Source organism: Triticum urartu, unplaced genomic scaffold (assembly GCF_056163025.1).
Source record: "Triticum urartu cultivar PI428250 unplaced genomic scaffold, HENAU_Tu73 scaffold2, whole genome shotgun sequence".
In the NCBI taxonomy this organism is placed as follows: Eukaryota; Viridiplantae; Streptophyta; class Magnoliopsida; order Poales; family Poaceae; genus Triticum; species Triticum urartu.
In genome coordinates, this window is record NW_028260368.1 from 4,642,588 (window position 1) to 4,664,997 (window position 22,410).

Here is a 22,410-nt window from a genome sequence, read left to right on the forward strand (position 1 = left end):
CAATGTTGGACTTACTGGATCCTTAACAATTCATGCGAGAATTGATCACTTGTGGGGATCCATAGAGAGTCCGTTTTATGAAATATCTGCTGAGAAAGCAAAAGAAAAAAAAGAGAGACAGGTGGTTTATCTATCACCAAATAGAGATGAATATTATATGATAGCAGCAGGAAATTCTTTGTCCTTGAATCAAGGTATTCAGGAAGAACAGGTTGTTCCGGCTAGATACCGTCAAGAATTCTTGACTATTGCATGGGAACAGATTCATGTTAGAAGTATTTTTCCTTTCCAATATTTTTCTATTGGGGGTTCTCTCATTCCTTTTATTGAGCACAATGATGCGAATCGGGCTTTAATGAGTTCTAATATGCAGCGCCAAGCAGTTCCGCTTTCTCGGTCCGAGAAATGCATTGTTGGAACTGGATTGGAACGCCAAACAGCTCTAGATTCGAGGGTTTCCATTATAGCCGAACGCGAGGGAAAGATCATTTCTACTGATAGTCATAAGATACTTTTATCAAGTAGTGGGAAGACTATAAGTATTCCTTTAGTTAACCACCGTCGCTCTAACAAAAATACTTGTATGCACCAAAAACCCCGGGTTCCACGGGGTAAATCCATTAAAAAAGGACAAATTTTAGCAGAAGGAGCTGCTACAATTGGGGGCGAACTTGCTTTAGGAAAAAACGTATTAGTAGCTTATATGCCATGGGAAGGTTACAATTTTGAAGACGCAGTACTAATTAGCGAACGTTTGGTATATGAAGATATTTATACCTCTTTTCACATCCGGAAATATGAAATTCAGACGGATACGACAAGCCAGGGCTCCGCTGAAAAAATCACTAAAGAAATACCACATCTAGAAGAACATTTACTCCGCAATTTGGACAGAAATGGAGTTGTTAGGTTGGGATCCTGGGTAGAAACTGGTGATATTTTAGTAGGTAAATTAACGCCTCAGATAGCGAGCGAATCATCTTATATCGCGGAAGCTGGATTATTACGGGCCATATTTGGCCTTGAGGTTTCCACTTCAAAAGAAACTTCTCTGAAATTACCTATAGGTGGAAGAGGGCGCGTTATCGATGTGAAATGGATCCAAAGGGACCCGCTCGACATAATGGTTCGTGTATATATTTTACAGAAACGTGAAATCAAAGTTGGGGATAAAGTAGCCGGAAGACATGGGAATAAAGGGATCATTTCCAAAATTTTGCCTAGGCAAGATATGCCCTATTTGCAAGATGGAACACCCGTTGATATGGTCTTCAATCCCTTAGGAGTACCCTCCCGAATGAATGTGGGACAAATATTTGAAAGCTCGCTCGGATTAGCGGGGGATCTGCTAAAGAAACATTATAGAATAGCACCCTTTGATGAGAGATATGAGCAAGAGGCTTCAAGAAAACTTGTGTTTTCAGAATTATATGAAGCCAGTAAAGAAACAAAAAATCCATGGGTATTTGAACCCGAGTACCCGGGAAAAAGCAGAATATTTGATGGAAGAACAGGCGACCCCTTTGAGCAACCTGTTCTAATAGGGAAGTCCTATATCTTAAAATTAATTCATCAAGTTGATGAGAAAATTCATGGGCGTTCTACTGGGCCCTACTCACTTGTTACACAACAACCGGTTAGAGGAAGAGCCAAGCAAGGGGGACAACGAGTAGGAGAAATGGAAGTTTGGGCTTTAGAAGGATTTGGTGTTGCTCATATTTTACAAGAGATACTTACTTATAAATCTGACCATCTTATAGCTCGCCAAGAAATACTTAATGCTACGATCTGGGGAAAAAGAATACCTAATCATGAGGATCCTCCAGAATCTTTTCGAGTGCTCGTTCGAGAACTACGATCTTTGGCTCTAGAACTGAATCATTTCCTTGTATCTGAAAAGAACTTCCAGGTTAATAGGGAGGAAGTTTGATCGGAATAAATATAAATTCTTTTCTTATTTCTATTTTATGATTGACCAATATAAACATCAACAACTTCAAATTGGACTCGTTTCCCCTCAACAAATAAAGGCTTGGGCTAACAAAAACCTACCTAATGGAGAAGTCGTTGGCGAAGTCACAAGGCCCTCTACTTTTCATTATAAAACCGATAAACCAGAAAAAGATGGATTGTTTTGCGAAAGAATCTTTGGACCCATAAAAAGCGGGATTTGCGCTTGTGGCAATTCTCGAGCGAGCGGAGCTGAAAACGAAGACGAAAGATTTTGCCAAAAATGCGGGGTCGAATTTGTGGATTCTCGGATACGAAGATATCAAATGGGATACATCAAACTCGCATGTCCCGTGACTCATGTGTGGTATTTGAAAGGTCTTCCTAGTTATATCGCGAATCTTTTAGATAAACCTCTTAAGAAGTTGGAGGGCCTAGTATACGGCGATTTCTCTTTTGCTAGGCCCAGCACTAAAAAACCCACTTTTTTACGATTACGAGGTTTATTCGAAGAGGAAATTGCATCCTGTAACCACAGCATTTCTCCCTTTTTTTCTACCCCAGGCTTTGCAACATTTCGAAATCGGGAAATTGCGACAGGAGCAGGTGCTATTAGAGAACAATTAGCAGATTTGGATTTGCGAATTATTATAGAGAATTCTTTGGTCGAATGGAAGGAATTAGAAGACGAGGGGTATAGTGGAGATGAGTGGGAAGATAGAAAAAGACGAATAAGAAAAGTTTTTTTGATTAGACGCATGCAATTGGCGAAACATTTTATTCAAACAAATGTAGAACCAGAATGGATGGTTTTGTGCTTATTACCGGTTCTTCCTCCCGAATTGAGACCTATTGTTTATAGGTCTGGAGATAAAGTAGTGACTTCAGACATTAATGAACTTTATAAGAGAGTTATCCGTCGGAACAACAATCTTGCCTATCTATTAAAAAGAAGTGAATTAGCGCCAGCAGATTTAGTAATGTGCCAGGAAAAATTGGTACAAGAAGCCGTGGATACACTTCTTGATAGTGGGTCCCGCGGGCAACCGACGAGGGATGGTCACAATAAAGTATACAAATCACTTTCAGATGTAATTGAAGGTAAAGAGGGAAGGTTTCGCGAGACTCTGCTTGGGAAACGGGTCGATTACTCGGGGCGTTCTGTCATTGTTGTGGGTCCTTCGCTTTCATTACATCAATGTGGATTACCTCTAGAGATAGCAATAAAGCTTTTTCAGCTATTTGTAATTCGCGATTTAATCACGAAACGCGCCACTTCTAATGTAAGGATTGCTAAAAGGAAAATTTGGGAAAAAGAACCCATTGTATGGGAAATACTTCAAGAAGTTATGCGGGGACATCCTGTACTGTTAAATAGAGCACCTACCCTGCATAGATTAGGCATACAGGCCTTTCAACCCACTTTAGTAGAGGGGCGTACTATTTCTTTACACCCATTAGTGTGTAAGGGTTTCAATGCGGACTTTGATGGAGATCAAATGGCTGTTCATCTACCTTTATCCTTGGAAGCTCAGGCAGAAGCCCGTTTACTTATGTTTTCTCATATGAATCTCTTATCTCCCGCTATTGGGGATCCTATTTGCGTACCAACCCAAGACATGCTTATCGGGCTTTATGTATTAACGATTGGAAAGCGTCGAGGTATTTGTGCAAATAGATATAATAGTTGCAGAAACTACCCAAATCTAAAAGTAAATTACAATAATAATAATAATTTTAAATATAGGAAAGATAAAGAACCCCATTTTTCTAGTTCTTATGATGCACTGGGAGCTTATAGACAAAAACTAATCAGTTTAGATAGTCCCTTGTGGCTACGATGGAACCTGGATCAACGCGTCATTGGGTCAAGAGAAGTTCCGATTGAAGTTCAATATGAATCTTTGGGGACTTATCATGAGATTTATGCCCACTATCTAATAATGGGAAATAGAAAAAAAGAAATTCGTTCGATATACATTCGAACCACTCTTGGTCATATTTCTTTTTATAGAGAAATAGAGGAAGCCATACAAGGATTTAGTCAGGCCTATTCATACACTACCTAAACAAGAAAGTTAGATTCGGCGATGCCCCTCCCCTTTCGGGGGGCATTCCGATTTCCCTAGTATCATCATTATTTGCCACGCGAATCCAGATTGAGATTGAGGCAATTAAGTTAATTAAATTTTCGAATCACTGACTCAGGCCCATTGTCGAATCCTACTCAGCAATTGTCGAATCCTACTCAGCCGAAAAGGGGGTACTTATGTATGGCGGAACGGGCCAATCTGGTCTTTCATAATAAAGAGATAGACGGAACTGGTATGAAACGACTTATTAGCAGATTAATAGATCATTTTGGAATGGGATATACATCCCATATACTGGATCAACTAAAGACTCTGGGCTTCCATCAAGCCACTACTACATCGATTTCGTTAGGAATCGAGGATCTTTTAACAATACCCTCTAAGGGATGGTTAGTCCAAGACGCGGAACAACAGAGTTTTCTTTTGGAGAAACACTATTATTATGGGGCTGTACACGCGGTAGAAAAATTACGCCAATCTGTTGAGATATGGTATGCGACAAGTGAATATTTGAAACAAGAAATGAATTCAAATTTTCGGATAACGGATCCTTCTAATCCAGTCTATCTAATGTCTTTTTCAGGAGCCAGAGGAAATGCATCTCAAGTACACCAATTAGTAGGTATGAGAGGATTAATGTCGGACCCTCAAGGACAAATGATTGATTTACCTATTCAAAGCAATTTACGCGAGGGACTTTCTTTGACAGAATATATAATTTCCTGCTATGGAGCCCGCAAAGGGGTTGTAGATACTGCTGTGCGAACAGCAGATGCTGGATATCTTACACGTAGACTTGTTGAAGTAGTTCAACATATTATTGTGCGTAGAAGAGATTGTGGTACTATCCGAGGTATTTCTGTAAGTCCTCAAAATGGGATGACGGAAAAACTTTTTGTCCAAACACTAATTGGTCGTGTATTAGCAGACGATATATATATCGGTTCACGATGCATTGCCGCGCGAAATCAAGATATTGGAATTGGATTAGTCAATCGATTCATAACTGCCTTTCGAGCACAACCATTTCGAGCACAACCAATATATATTAGAACCCCCTTTACTTGCCGAAGCACTTCTTGGATCTGTCAATTATGCTATGGCCGGAGTCCTACTCATAGTGATCTGGTCGAATTGGGAGAAGCCGTAGGTATTATTGCAGGTCAATCAATTGGGGAGCCAGGGACTCAACTAACATTAAGAACTTTTCATACTGGCGGAGTATTCACAGGGGGTACTGCCGACCTTGTACGATCCCCTTCGAATGGAAAAATAAAATTCAATGAGAATTTGGTTCACCCCACACGTACCCGTCATGGGCAGCCTGCTTTTCTATGTTATATAGACTTGCATGTAACTATTCAGAGTCATGATATTCTATATAGTGTGAATATTCCCTCAAAAAGCTTGATTCTAGTGCAAAATGATCAATATGTAAAATCCGAACAAGTAATTGCGGAGATTCGTGCCGGAACGTCCACTTTACATTTTAAAGAAAGGGTACAAAAGCATATTTATTCTGAATCAGACGGCGAAATGCACTGGAGTACTGATGTTTACCATGCGCCCGAATATCAATATGGTAATCTTCGCCGATTACCAAAAACAAGCCATTTATGGATATTGTCAGTAAGTATGTGCAGATCCAGTATAGCGTCTTTTTCACTCCACAAGGATCAAGATCAAATGAATACTTATGGTAAAAAAGATAGGGAAATTCTTGATTATTCAACGTCGGATCGAATCATGTCCAATGGCCATTGGAATTTTATCTATCCTTCTATTTTTCAAGATAATTCAGATTTGTTGGCGAAAAAGCGAAGAAATAGGTTCGTCATTCCATTACAATATCATCAAGAACAAGAGAAAGAACTAATATCCTGTTTTGGGATTTCGATTGAAATCCCCCTTATGGGTGTTTTACGTAGAAATACTATTTTTGCTTATTTTGACGATCCCCGATACAGAAAAGATAAAAAGGGTTCAGGAATTGTTAAATTTAGATATAGGACCCTAGAAGAAGAATATAGGACTCGAGCGGAAGACTCAGAAGAGGAATATGAGACCCTAGAAGACGAATACAGGACCCGAGAGGACGAATATGAATATGAAACCCTAGAAGAATCTAAATATGGAATCCTAGAAGACGAATACGAATATGAAACCCTAGAAGACGAATATGGGAGCCCAGAAAACGAATATGGGAACCCAGAGAACGAATATAGGACTTTAGAGAAAGACTCAGAAGAGGAATATGGGAGCCCAGAGAGCAAATATAGGACCCAAGAGGACGAATATGGAACTCTAGAGGAAGACTCAGAAGACGAATATGGCAGCCCCGGGGAAAGCGCAGAGGAAAAATATGGTACTTTAGAGGAAGACTCAGAAGAAGATTCAGAGGACGAATACGAGAGCCCAGAGGAAGATTCCATCTTAAAAAAAGAGGGTTTGATTGAGCATCGAGGAACAAAAGAATTTAGTCTAAAATACCAAAAAGAAGTAGATCGGTTTTTTTTCATTCTTCAAGAACTTCATATCTTGCCGAGATCTTCATCCCTAAAGATACTTGACAATAGTATTATTGGAGTGAATACACAACTCACAAAAAATACAAGAAGTCGACTAGGCGGACTGGTCCGAGTGAAGAGAAAAAAAAGCCATACGGAACTCAAAATATTTTCCGGAGATATTCATTTTCCTGAAGAGGCGGATAAGATATTAGGTGGCTGTTTGATACCGCCAGAAAGACAAAAAAAAGATTCTAAGGAATCAAAAAAAAGGAAAAATTGGGTCTATGTTCAACGGAAAAAAATTCTCAAGAGCAAGGAAAAGTATTTTGTTTCCGTTCGCCCTACAGTGGCATATGAAATGGACGAAGGAAGAAATTTAGCAACACTTTTCCCGCAGGATCTCTTGCAAGAAGAAAATAATCTCCAAATTCGACTTGTCAATTTTATTTCTCATGAAAATAGCAAGTTAACTCAAAGAATTTATCACACAAATAGTCAATTTGTTAGAACTTGCTTAGTAGTGAATTGGGAACAAGAAGAAAAAGAAAAGGCTGGTGCTTCCCTTGTTGAGGTAAGAGCAAATGATCTTATTCGCGATTTCCTAAGAATTGAGTTAGTCAAGTCCACTATTTCGTATACACGAAAAAGGTATGGTAGGACAAGTGCAGGACCGATTCCCCATAATAGGTTAGATCGCGCCAATATCAATTCTTTTTATTCCAAGGCGAAGATTGAATCACTTAGCCAACATCCAGAAGCTATTGGCACTTTGTTGAATCGAAATAAAGAATACCACTCTTTGATGATTTTGTCGGCATCCAACTGTTCTCGAATTGGTTTATTCAAGAATTCAAAACATCCCAATGCGATAAAAGAATGGAATCCTAGAATTCCTATTCGAGAAATTTTTGGGCCCTTAGGCGCTATTGTAGCTAGTATATCGCATTTTTCTTCATCTTACTATTTACTAACGCATAATAAAATCCTGTTAAAAAAATATTTGTTCGTTGACAATTTAAAACAAACCTTCCAAGTACTTCAAGAACTTAAATACTCTTTAATAGATGAAAATAAAAGGATTTCTAATTTCGATAGTAACATAATGTTGGATCCATTCCTTTTGAATTGTCACTTTGTCCATCATGATTCTTGGGAAGAGACATTGGCAATAATTCACCTTGGACAATTTATTTGTGAAAATGTATGTCTATTTAAATCGCACATAAAAAAATCCGGTCAAATTTTCATTGTAAATATGAATTCCTTTGTTATAAGAGCAGCTAAACCTTATTTGGCCACTACAGGAGCAACTGTTAATGGTCATTATGGAGAAATCCTTTACAAGGGAGATAGGTTAGTTACGTTTATATATGAAAAATCGAGATCTAGTGACATAACGCAAGGTCTTCCAAAAGTGGAACAAATCTTTGAAGCGCGTTCAATTGATTCATTATCCCCGAATCTCGAAAGGAGAATTGAGGATTGGAATGAGCGTATACCAAGAATTCTTGGGGTCCCTTGGGGATTCTTGATTGGAGCTGAGCTAACCATAGCCCAAAGTCGTATCTCTTTGGTTAATAAAATCCAAAAGGTTTATCGATCCCAAGGGGTACAGATCCATAATAGACATATAGAGATTATTATACGCCAAGTAACATCAAAAGTGCGGGTTTCCGAAGATGGAATGTCTAATGTTTTTTCGCCTGGGGAATTAATCGGACTATTGCGAGCGGAACGAGCAGGACGAGCTTTGGATGAATCGATCTATTATCGGGCAATCTTATTGGGAATAACAAGGGCTTCCCTGAATACCCAAAGTTTCATATCTGAAGCAAGTTTTCAAGAAACTGCTCGAGTTTTAGCAAAAGCTGCCCTACGAGGTCGCATTGATTGGTTGAAAGGCTTGAAAGAAAACGTAGTTCTGGGGGGGATTATACCTGTTGGTACCGGATTCCAAAAATTTGTGCATCGTTCCCCACAAGACAAGAACCTTTATTTCGAAATAAAAAAAAAAAATCTATTCGCGTCGGAAATGAGAGATTTTTTGTTTCTCCATACAGAATTAGTTTCTTCAGATTCTGACGTAACAAACAATTTTTATGAGACATAAGAACCCCCATAAAAATATTTTTTACTTTACTAGACTTTTGAACTTAGAACACTAACAGGTCAAATTTTAGATTTTTAAGATTTTTATTTTAATAAGTAAAACAAGTCAGTTAATTCATTAAGGTGGTTATGTTTATACCATGTATCAATGGCCAACTCTTATCTTAGTACAAGGTTCTCTCGGAACAATTATTATTTATTTCAAGCTATTTCGGATCTTTCTTAATCTTCAAAAAGAACTAAATTCCGTAATGGAATGGTAGGATTAAAAAAAAGGAAGTGTGGAAAAAATGACAAGAAGATATTGGAACATTAATTTGAAAGAGATGATAGAAGCAGGAGTTCATTTTGGTCATGGTATTAAGAAATGGAATCCTAAAATGGCCCCTTACATTTCGGCAAAGCGTAAAGGTACTCATATTATAAATCTCGCTAGAACGGCTCGTTTTTTATCAGAAGCTTGTGATTTAGTTTTTGATGCAGCAAGTCAGGGAAAAAGTTTCTTAATTGTTGGTACCAAAAAAAGAGCAACAGATTTAGTAGCATCAGCTGCAATAAGGGCTCGTTGTCATTATGTTAATAAAAAGTGGTTCAGTGGTATGTTAACGAATTGGTCGATTACGAAAACTAGACTTTCTCAATTTAGAGACTTAAGAGCAGAAGAAAAAATGGGAAAATTCCACCATCTCCCAAAAAGAGATGTGGCAATCTTGAAGAGAAAATTATCTACTTTGCAAAGGTATCTCGGCGGGATCAAATATATGACGAGATTGCCAGACATTGTGATCGTCCTTGATCAGCAAAAAGAGTATATAGCTCTTCGGGAATGTGCCATTTTGGGGATTCCTACTATTTCTTTAGTCGATACAAATTGTGACCCGGATCTCGCGAATATATCGATTCCAGCCAACGATGACACTATGACTTCAATTCGATTGATTCTTAACAAATTAGTATTTTCAATTTGTGAGGGCCGTTCTCTCTATATAAGAAATCGTTGATTAAGAATATATAGTGAATTCTTGGGCAACTGCGTAAATTTATGGAATCACTTACTTTACTATATCTTTTTTTTTGCATAGAATTTTTTTTGCATAGAAAAAAGAAGGGGAATATTGATATATATTAGAGGGTATTGATATATATTATGATCTGATGTGCTTTCTTGGTATCCTAAATATAAGATTAATACTTCAAGTTGCTGAGTTGAGAAAGAGATGGTTGAATCAAAAGAATTCCTTTTTTGAAGTTCAATTTTTATCAGAGGACAATATGAATATTATACCTTGTTCCATTAAAACACTCAAGGGGTTATACGATATATCGGGTGTAGAAGTAGGCCAACACTTCTATTGGCAAATAGGAGGTTTCCAAATTCATGCCCAAGTACTCATCACTTCTTGGGTCGTAATTACTATCTTGCTAGGTTCAGTTGTCATAGCTGTTCGGAATCCACAAACCATCCCGACCGACGGTCAGAATTTTTTTGAATATGTCCTTGAGTTTATTCGAGACTTGAGCAAAACTCAGATTGGAGAAGAATATGGTCCCTGGGTTCCCTTTATTGGAACTATGTTCCTTTTTATTTTTGTTTCGAATTGGTCGGGTGCTCTTTTACCTTGGAAAATTATAGAGTTACCCCATGGGGAATTAGCAGCGCCCACGAATGATATAAATACTACTGTTGCTTTAGCTTTACTCACGTCAGCGGCATATTTTTATGCTGGTCTTAGCAAAAAAGGATTGAGCTATTTCGAGAAATATATTAAACCAACTCCAATCCTTTTACCAATTAACATCCTAGAAGATTTCACAAAACCATTATCGCTTAGCTTTCGACTTTTCGGGAATATATTGGCGGATGAATTAGTCGTTGTTGTTCTTGTTTCTTTAGTCCCCTTAGTAATCCCTATACCGGTCATGTTTCTTGGATTATTTACAAGCGGTATTCAAGCTCTTATTTTTGCAACATTAGCCGCAGCCTATATAGGTGAATCCATGGAGGGTCATCATTGAATTGACTCTTTTTGGAAATAGTATTTTTTTTTTTTGCAGCTTAGCTCAATTCATGCATGGTTCCAGATAATCTGCTTGGTTGCAAAAAAATAGTTAGAAATGCGTATGAATATATAGCCTAGAGTTGTAGGAGAGAGAATAGAATAGACTATATTATGGAATTTTCAAAGTATATATGCATTAAGGAGGGTGGAGTCAGGCTAGATCTATACTATAATATCCTTAATGTCTATAAGTGGAGTCCTCTTTTATGCAGGTTTCCACTTTAAGCAATGATTTTAGAATCCGATTCAATAGAAAATGAGAAAATATGCAAACAAAATAGAAGAAACAAATGTATATATATAGGATATTATATTATATATTCCTAGGTTAGATTCATTATCTAATCCGATATATGGATATGGAATTCCCTTCTATGTAGTTCGGACAATTCACATTATCATTTCAATTTGATTTCAATTTGTACTTTTTAGTTACTTTACTTCTCCCCAATAGAGCTTAGAAGTAAGAATTTATTGGTTGATTGTATCCTTAACCATTTCTTTTTTTTGACACGAGGAACTACTCACCATGAATCCACTAATTGCTGCTGCTTCTGTTATTGCTGCTGGATTGGCCGTAGGGCTTGCTTCTATTGGACCTGGAGTTGGTCAAGGTACTGCTGCAGGACAAGCTGTAGAAGGTATTGCGAGACAGCCAGAAGCAGAAGGTAAAATACGAGGTACTTTATTGCTTAGTCTAGCTTTTATGGAAGCTTTAACAATTTATGGACTAGTTGTGGCACTAGCGCTTTTATTTGCGAACCCTTTTGTTTAATCTTAAAAAAAAAATTCTTTCGATTTCGATTAGATACTTTTTTCTTTTTTTAGTAAATTGGTATTTGCTTCCACAATTCCAATTATATCAATACTTTATTTAATTTACTCCTATTTATTACTCCTGGAATTATCTATTTATCGGGACAGATAATACCCCATTCTAGGAAGGGCTGAGTTGAGTATTATTAATTTAGAAGATATGCTCACCTTCTTATTTCCCGTCCTTAGTTTAGGAAAGTGGAAAGTTTTTTCCTTTTATTTTAGGAATTTTGGGAACAGAACATTTCAACAAAGGAAGTCTTTCACCGGTCAAACAAGACGTAAGACTTAATCTAAAAGAAATTACTAGATTGAATCTATTTGCATTAAAAAAACCGATCAAAAAAGGGCGAGCGAAGTAAGTGATCGAAAAACTTTGTTCTTTGTTCGTCCTATCTATAAGAGGAGAGCATATGAAAAATGTAACCCATTCTTTCGTTTTTTTAGCTCACTGGCCATCCGCTGGCAGTTTCGGGCTTAAATACCGATATTTTAGCAACAAATCTAATAAATCTAACTGTAGTGGTTGGTGTTTTGATTTTTTTTGGAAAGGGAGTGTGTGCGAGTTGTCTATTTCAAGAATAGATTGGATCTATCCGGCTGCACTTTATAATATTTTTTAGTATTTTTCGGATAAATAAGAAAAGGGTGCACGATCTCGACGAATTACTTCTGAATAAATTCAGAAATCATATGGAAGAACCATAGCATTTCGCGACTCATTGGTAAATCAACTTTGATTCTCTATAAACCAAGAATGTGAGACCATTAACACGGTTAAAGCTAAACGCTTGAAGTCCAGGCAAAAAGAGGTACTCTTTCTACAACTATATTAGTATTAGTACCAATTTAAACGGGAAATAGCTAATGTAAAATTTATCTGATATAGAACACTCATATCGATAAAATGGTTTGAACTATTTACTAGAAAAAAAAGGGGGCACCCTGCCCTTTTTTAACCAATGCCGAATCGACGACCTATGTATAAAAAAGAGAAATTTTTTGGATTTGAAGAAAAAAAAAATAAAAAAGAATTCTATTAATTTTCATTTTCCATTTATTTAGTTAGTTTTTCTTAATGAAATTGAAATTATTAACTAGAGGGCAAATAAAAATAAAGAAACAACTTTGCTGACCATGATATATTTTTATCTAGGCGGAAGAGTCCTCTTAATATTTATCTAGTCTTATATAGGTTTCGGTATATTGAAATATAAACATAAAAAAGAAGATAGAGGATAGGCTCATTACTTAAAAAAAAGATATGGAAATAGCTATAGAAAAAAAAAAAGGAGCGTGAGAGCCAAATGAATCGAAAGATTCATGTTTGGTTCGGGAAGAGATCATAAAAGTTGTAAACTTACAAAATAATCTACTTTCATTAAAAGATTTATTAGATAATCGAAAACAGAGGATCTTGAGTACTATTCGAAATTCAGAAGAATTGCGTAGAGGGACCATTGAGCAACTCGAAAAAGCTCGGATTCGATTACAGAAAGTCGAACTAGAAGCGGATGAGTATCGAATGAATGGATACTCTGAGATAGAACGAGAAAAAGCAAATTTGATTAATGCTACTTCTATTAGTTTGGAACAATTGGAAAAGTCTAAAAACGAAACCCTTTATTTTGAAAAACAAAGGGCAATGAATCAGGTCCGACAGCGGGTTTTCCAACAGGCCGTACAAGGAGCTCTAGGAACTCTGAATAGTTGTTTGAATACCGAGTTACATTTCCGTACGATTCGTGCTAATATTGGCATTCTCGGGTCCCTGGAATGGAAGAAATAATTAAATTAATTAGGCCTTGAACTTCTACTTTCGTTTAGAATTTAGGCATTATTTTTCCCCTTGCTTCCGAAAAAAGAGTCAAGAAACACTAATGGCAACCCTTCGAGTCGACGAAATTCATAAAATTCTCCGCGAACGTATTGAACAATATAATAGGAAAGTAGGGATTGAGAATATAGGTCGCGTAGTTCAAGTGTGGGGATGGGATTGCTCGTATTATAGGTCTTGGTGAAATAATGTCAGGTGAATTAGTCGAATTTGCAGAAGGTACTAGGGGTATTGCTCTGAATTTGGAATCCAAAAATGTTGGGATTGTATTAATGGGCGATGGGTTGATGATACAAGAGGGAAGTTTTGTAAAAGCAACAGGAAGAATTGCTCAGATACCCGTGAGTGAGGCTTACTTGGGTCGTGTTGTAAATGCTCTGGCTAAACCTATTGATGGGAAAGGCGAAATTATAGCTTCCGAATCTCGCTTAATTGAATCTCCTGCTCCAAGTATAATTTCCAGGCGTTCCGTATACGAACCTCTTCAAACAGGGCTTATTGCTATCGATTCGATGATCCCTATAGGGCGCGGTCAGCGAGAGTTAATTATTGGGGACAGACAGACTGGCAAAACAGCAGTAGCCACAGATACAATTCTCAATCAAAAAGGGCAAGGTGTAATATGTGTTTATGTAGCTATCGGTCAAAGAGCATCCTCCGTAGCTCAAGTAGTAACTACTTTCCATGAGGAGGGGGCCATGGAATACACTATTGTAGTAGCTGAAATGGCGGATTCACCTGCTACATTACAATACCTCGCTCCTTATACGGGAGCAGCCCTGGCTGAGTATTTTATGTACCGCGAACGGCATACTTTAATAATTTATGATGATCTCTCCAAACAGGCACAAGCTTATCGCCAAATGTCCCTTCTATTAAGAAGACCTCCCGGACGTGAGGCTTATCCAGGGGATGTTTTTTATTTGCATTCACGCCTTTTAGAAAGAGCCGCTAAATTAAATTCTCTTTTAGGCGAAGGAAGTATGACCGCTTTACCAATAGTTGAGACTCAATCTGGAGACGTTTCCGCCTATATTCCTACTAATGTAATCTCCATTACAGATGGACAAATATTCTTATCTGCGGATCTATTCAATGCCGGAATTCGACCCGCTATTAATGTGGGTATTTCTGTTTCCAGAGTAGGATCCGCGGCTCAAATTAAAGCCATGAAACAAGTAGCTGGCAAATCAAAATTGGAACTAGCGCAATTCGCAGAGTTACAAGCCTTTGCACAATTCGCCTCTGCTCTCGATAAAACAAGTCAGAATCAATTGGCAAGGGGTCGACGATTAAGGGAATTGCTTAAACAATCCCAGGCAAATCCTCTCCCAGTGGAAGAGCAGATAGCTACTATTTATACCGGAACAAGAGGATATCTTGATTCGTTAGAAATTGAACAGGTAAATAAATTTCTGGATGAGTTACGTAAACATCTAAAAGATACTAAACCTCAATTCCAAGAAATTATATCTTCTAGCAAGACATTCACCGAGCAAGCGGAAATCCTTTTGAAGGAAGCTATTCAGGAACAGCTGGAACGGTTTTCTCTTCAGTAACAAATAAATTTTGCATGTCTACTCTTGTTAGTAGAATAGGAATCGTTGAGAAAGCTTTTTCATTTGAATCATGCAAAAAAGTTTTCTTTGTTTTTAGTTTAGTATAGTTATTTAAAGAATAGATAGAAATAAGATTGCGTCCAATAGGATTTGAACCTATACCAAAGGTTTAGAAGACCTCTGTCCTATCCATTAGACAATGGACGCTTTTCTTTCATATTTTATTCTTTCTTTTATTTTTTTGCTTCTTCCGAGAAAAAACTGTTAGACCAAAACTCTTTTAGGAAATCAAAAAATCCAGATACAAATGCATGATGTATATATTATATCATGCATATATCATAAAGAAGGAGTATGGAGGCGGTAGTGGGAATCGAACCCGCAACCCCAAGGTTATGAGCCTTATGAGCTACCAAACTGCTCTATACTCTTAAACTAAAGAGGGGTAACTAGTGGATAAAAGAGGGTTGGATACGCCCCTCTACCAATATCTATACAAATAGAATAGTCCATTTATACAGAATGGTAAAGAGGGCTCCTCTATGATTATCAATTCCAGAAATCCATACAAATACGAAAGGGTATTTTATCCTTACCAACTGGATCTTGTTGCACCCGGTAACAAACATTCATAAACCATTTCTCGAAGTACGTGTCCGGATAGCCCAAAATGTCGATAGTTAGCTCTAGGTCTTCCGGTCAAAAAACAACGTCGATGAAGGCGTGTAGGTGCACTATTACGCGGTAGGGATTGCAATTTTTCTCGCATTTTCGTTTTTTCACTCAAACTCAAGGGAGAAACTTTGCTTCTTATCTTTTTTTTTAAAGATTGACGAATCAAATGATATTTCTGTTCTAATTTCTGCCGCTTCTTCTCCCTCTGAATCAAACTTTTTTTTGCCATAATGTGTCGTTGCTATTATTACCAAGTATACGGTTCTAATCCTAGATGGAAAAATAAATAGAAAAAGAAATCTAAAAAGGCAGATCCTCCCTCTCTATCAAGAGTAATGAACTAGGTGCTGATACAGTACAAAAAAACAAACTAAATTAACCAAACTTGCCTGATGTTGAGGCAATCAAGAAAGCTGCATAAGTGAATATATAACCCACGGAAAAGTGAGCTAATCCAACCAATCTTGCTTGCACAATGGAAAGAGCCACGGGCTTATCTCTCCAGCGAATTAAATTAGCTAAAGGTGTGCGTTCATGAGCCCATGCTAAAGTCTCAATTAATTCCTGCCAATACCCCCGCCAGGAAATTAAGAACATAAATCCAGTAGCCCAAACAAGATGTCCAAATAAGAACATCCACGCCCATACCGATAAACTATTCATCCCAAAAGGATTATATCCATTGATAAGTTGTGAAGAGTTTAACCATAGGTAATCTCTTAACCATCCCATCAAATAAGTGGAGGATTCATTAAATTGTGAAACGTTGCCCTGCCATAATGTGATATGTTTCCAATGCCAATAAAAAGTAACCCACCCAATGGTATTTAACATCCAGAAAACTGCCAAATAAAATGCGTCCCAAGCAGAAATATCACAAGTACCGCCGCGCCCTGGGCCGTCACAAGGAAAACTATATCCAAAATCCTTTTTATCTGGCATTAATTTGGAACCGCGTGCATCTAAAGCGCCCTTTACTAAAATCAATGTAGTTGTATGCAAACCTAGAGCAATAGCATGATGAACCAAGAAATCCCCAGGTCCTATTGTTAAGAAAAGCGAATTACTATTCTCATTAACAGCATTCAACCATCCGGGCAACCATAGGCTTCGACCCGCATTGAAAGCGGGGCCATTCGTTGAAGATAAGAGTATATCGAACCCATATGTCGTCTTGCCATGAGCAGATTGTATCCATTGGGCAAATATAGGTTCGATCAAGATTTGCTTTTCTGGAGTACCAAAAGCAAGCATGACGTCGTTATGAACATAAAGGCCCAAGGTATGGAATCCTAGAAAGAGGCTAGCCCAACTTAAATGAGATATGATAGCTTCTTTATGGTCTAACATTCTTGCCAATACATTATCCTCATTCTGTTCCGGATTGTAATCCCTAATGAAAAAAATAGCTCCATGAGCAAAAGCCCCTGTCATGATGAACCCTGCAATATATTGGTGATGAGTATATAAAGCAGCTTGAGTAGTAAAGTCTTGTGCTATGAATGCATAAGGAGGTAAAGAGTACATATGTTGAGCTACTAAGGAAGTAATAACCCCTAAAGAAGCTAGAGCAAGACCTAACTGAAAATGAATCGAATTGTTGATTGTGTCATAAAGGCCCTTATGCCCACGCCCTAATCGACCCCCCGGAGGAGTATGCGCTTCTAAAAGATCTTTAATACTGTGCCCAATTCCGAAGTTAGTTCGATACATGTGACCGGCAATGAGAAAAATAAATGCAATAGCTAAATGATGGTGAGCCATATCGGTCAGCCACAAACTTTGTGTTTGTGGATGGAATCCCCCAAGAAGAGTTAGAATGGCAGTTCCCGCTCCTTGAGCGGTACCAAATAAATGATTACTCGAATCAGGGTTTTGGGCATAAAGATTCCATTGACCCGTCAAAAGGGGTCCCAACCCCTGGGGATAGGGTAATACATCTAAGAAATTATTCCATCGAACGTACTCCCCCCTGGATGCGGGAATAGCAACATGAACTAAATGTCCTGTCCAAGCCAAAGAACTTACCCCGAAAAGTCCTGACAAATGATGATTGAGACGAGATTCCGCGTTTTTGAACCACGAAAGGCTTGGTTTCCATTTGGGTTGTAGATGTAACCAACCCGCTATTAAGGACAGCGTAGAAAGAAATAATAGAAAAAGAGCTCCAGTATAAAGATCCTCATTGGTGCGTAATCCTATTGTATACCACCACTGATAAACTCCAGAATAAGCAATATTCACTGGACCAGCAGCACCTCCTCGAGTAAAGGCTTCCACAGCGGGTTGACCAAAATGAGGATCCCAAATCGCATGAGCAATAGGTCTTACGTGTAAAGGATCCTGTATCCATGATTCAAAATTTCCTTGCCAAGCTACATGAAACAGATTTCCGGACGTCCATAGAAAGATTATTGCTAATTGCCCAAAGTGAGAAGCAAAAATGTTCTGATAAAGACGTTCTTCAGTAATATCATCATGACTTTCGAAATCATGTGCGGTAGCAATACCAAACCAAATACGACGAGTAGTGGGGTCCTGAGCTAAGCCTTGGCTAAACCTGGGAAATCTTAATTCCATAATGCCTTTCAAATCCTCCTAGCCACTATCCTACTGCAATAATTCTCGCTAAGAAGAATGCCCATGTCGTGGCAATTCCACCCAGAAGGTAATGGGTTACTCCTACAGCGCGTCCTTGTATAATGCTCAAGGCTCTAGGCTGAGTAGCAGGAGCAACTTTTAATTTGTTATGAGCCCAAACGATAGATTCAATGAGTTCTTGCCAATAACCACGGCCGCTGAATAAAAACATTAAACTGAAGGCCCAGACAAAATGAGCACCTAAGAAAAAAAGACCATATGCAGATAATGAAGAACCATAAGACTGAATGACTTGCGATGCCTGTGCCCACAAGAAATCTCGAAGCCACCCATTAATCGTAATGGAACTCTGTGCAAAGTTTCCCCCTGTAATATGAGTTACCACCCCTTGATCACTTATAGTACCCCAAACATCCGACTGCATTTTCCAACTGAAATGGAAAATGACTACCGAAATTGCATTGTACATCCAGAATAAACCTAAGAAAACATGATCCCAGGCGGATACTTGACATGTTCCCCCTCGGCCAGGCCCATCGCAAGGAAAGCGAAAACCTAGATTTGCTTTATCGGGTATCAAACGGGAACTCCGAGCAAATAAAACACCTTTCAAAAGTATTAATACAGTCACATGTATGGTAAATGCATGAATGTGATGGACTAAAAAATCTGCGGTTCCTAATGGAATAGGTAACAAAGCCACTTTGCCACCTACTGCTACTAACTCGCCGCCTCCCCACGTTAAGCTAGTACTTGTTGTTGCACCAGGAGCTGTTACGCCAGGCGCAGTAGCATGGATATTTTGTACCCATTGAGCAAAGATAGGTTGTAATTGTATGGCAGTATCCGAAAACATATCTTGTGGACGGCCTAAAGCACTCATGGTATCATTATGAATGTACAAGCCAAAACTGTGAAAACCTAGAAATATACATACCCAGTTAAGGTGGGATATGATTGCATCGCGGTGTCTAAGGACGCGATCTAATAGATCGTTGTATCGAGTAGTTGGATCATAGTCTCTTACCATAAAAATTGCTGCATGTGCAGCAGCACCGACTATTAGAAATCCGCCAATCCACATGTGGTGTGTGAACAAGGAAAGTTGTGTACCATAGTCAGTAGCTAGGTATGGATAGGGAGGCATAGAATACATATGATGAGCTACAACAATGGTTGTAGAGCCTAGCATAGCTAGGTTAAGAGATAATTGAGCATGCCATGACGTTGTTAAGATTTCATAAAGACCCTTATGGCCTTGTCCTGTAAATGGGCCCTTGTGAGCCTCCAAAATATCTTTAAGTCCATGGCCAATACCCCAATTGGTCCTATACATATGACCTGCGATTAGGAAAAGAATAGCAATAGCTAAATGATGGTGCGCAATATCGGTCAGCCAGAGACCACCGGTTACTGGATCTAGTCCTCCGCGAAAAGTCAGAAATTCTGCGTATTTGGACCAATTTAAAGTGAAAAAAGGGGTTGCTCCTTCGGCAAAACTAGGATAAAGTTGAGCCAAAAGGTCCCGATTCAAGATAAATTCATGAGGAAGTGGTATCTCTTTAGGATCCACCCCAGCGTCAAGAAATTGGTTAATTGGTAAAGATACATGAATTTGGTGCCCCGCCCAAGAAAGAGACCCAAGTCCTAATAATCCCGCTAAGTGGTGATTCAACATGGATTCTACATCTTGGAACCAGGCCAATTTGGGAGCGGCTTTGTGATAATGGAACCAACCAGCAAAAAGCATTAACGCTGCAAAAATCAATGCACCAATTGCAGTACAATAGAGTTGTAATTCACTAGTTATTCCAGATGCTCGCCAAAGCTGAAAAAAACCAGAGGTTATTTGGATTCCTCGGAAACCCCCGCCTACATCACCATTCAATATTTCTTGCCCTACTATAGGCCAAACTACCTGAGCACTGGGTCCAATGTGAGTAGGATCACTTAGCCATGCTTCATAATTGGAAAAACGGGCGCCATGAAAGTACATGCCACTCAACCAAAGAAAGATAATGGAAAGTTGCCCGAAATGAGCACTAAAGACTTTTCGAGAAATCTCCTCCAAATCACCAGTATGACTATCGAAATCGTGAGCATCAGCATGTAGGTTCCAGATCCAAGTGGTAGTATCAGGGCCCTTAGCTAGTGTTCTTGAGAAATGGCCGGGTCTGGCCCATTCCTCAAAAGATGTTTTTACAGGATCCCTATCCACAACAATTTTTACTTCTGGTTCCGGCGAACGAATAATCATTAAGTCCTCCTCTTTCCGGACAAGACATACAAAGAGACCCGCCAACTGTCTTTTTAGTGAATCTTTGAAAGATATATATTTTGAAAGATAGATTTTGAAAGATAGATTTTGAAAGATAGATATTGTGATTAGTTCTTTTCTTTACTATCTACCATCCTTCTATTTTTTTTTTAGTTATTCACTGGAGCAATTATATATTGAAGTCAATCCGAGGCAAGTGTTCGGGTCTATTATGACATAAAGATTAGGTGCCTAACGGACATTGTTTATCTTGAAAAACAAATATTTCTCGACGTAAGAAAAAAATCTTTTTTATTTTTAATTTAAGAAACTAGTGTATTTTTTTTGAGGGCATAAGCTCCTATCTATATCTACTTTCCTTGAGCATAATATAGGGTTTTTTATTTGATTCTAAATTCCAAGATAACTCATTAGAATTATTAATAAGATGGTCCTAATATATTAGCAATATTTAGATTGCCCCCTCTTTTTATTCACTTTATTACTTCTATTCTAGACCCTATCCCTATGGTTTATTCTTATGAAATATCATATAAAATAGAAGGTATAAGAAATGGATATAATGAAATTCTTGATTCGATCTTACGACCTAATTTATTTGATTAATGGATCAACAACCAAACCACCCATTTTATGAAAAAGAAGGAGCATGGTCTTATTCAAATTCAAAGCGCTTCGTAATCTTCAACCAGTTCTGTGCTTCAATATAATTTCCCGGAGTAAGCGCTATAGCTTGTTTCCAATATTCAGCAGCTTGATCAAACCAAGCTTCCGCAATTTCCGAATCACCCTGTAGAATGGCCTGTTCTCCTCGGTCGGAATAGGAAGTTCCTTCCCTTAGAACCGTACTTGAGAGTTTCCTACCTCATACGGCTCAGAAATTGCTATCTGAATTTCCCCTATCTTAACTGAATTCGATTTATCAAAAATCGATCCAATTTGTTCTTGGGTTAAGCAGAAGAAATTAATTACCTAAGTTTCAAACCCTAATTTTTATCAATAATCAGTTTGATCTTTTTTCCCACCTTCAGAAGAATGAAGCATAGATAGATATAGAGCCTTCGTTCAAATTTTCTGAGAGGTAACTATCCCGGTTTCATATATGAAATCTCTATAGAATCCTTGAAAAAGACTTTTTTCCATAAGAAAGAAAAAAGAACTTACTATCTTTGGGATCTGATACTACACCGCTGCTTAATCCCTTAGTGGATCGGCTCTATTACATAAGCGGATTCCTAAATTTTGCCCCATATCATGGGATAAGTAAGCAGTTTTTTTTAGTTGTATCGACCCAGTCGCTCACTAATTGATCTTTACGGTGCTTTCTCTATCAATTTGAGAAACTTTATCCATAGAGTAGTAGTATAGGCCATACTTTCTTCGTTTTTTGATTCTCGTGAAGTGTCCTTCCTTCCTACAGCTGATAGGGAAAAATCGTTGTTTTTACGATCCCTATGTAGAAAGCCCTTTTTTTCTAGTATTTACTAGAAAATTTGATCCTCTCTTTTTTTTTTTTCTTTCTATAGTGGAGATAGTCGCACGTAATGACAGATCACGGCCATATTATTAAAAGCTTGCGGTAAGAAGGGGTTTCGTTCTAGTGCCCGGAAATAATATTCCAAAGCCTTTGTATGCTCTCCATTGCTTGTGTGTATAAGGCCTATGTTATAGAGTATATAACTTCGATCATAGGGATCGATTTCTAGTCGCGTAGCTTCATAATAATTTTGCAAAGCTTCCGCATAATTTCCTTCGGATTGAGCCAACATCCGTTACGGTCGTTCATTCTATTCAAAAAATCTCCGTTCCAAAACCGTACATGAGGTTTTCATCTCATACGGCTCCTCCCTTCTGTACATAATAGTACTAAGCGAAATAATCTATAGAATCAAAATAGAATTAGTCCCGTCTCATTATGAACC

General features: G+C 38.1%; 1 non-coding gene across 1 annotated transcript; it reads right to left on the reverse strand.

Moving 5' to 3' along the window:
* Positions 1-15,069: 15,069 nt before the first annotated feature.
* Positions 15,070-15,141, reverse strand: TRNAR-UCU (transfer RNA arginine (anticodon UCU)). The gene has a single exon. It is a non-coding gene; the product is annotated as a tRNA-Arg (tRNA).
* Between the last annotated feature and the right edge of the window lie 7,269 nt (positions 15,142-22,410).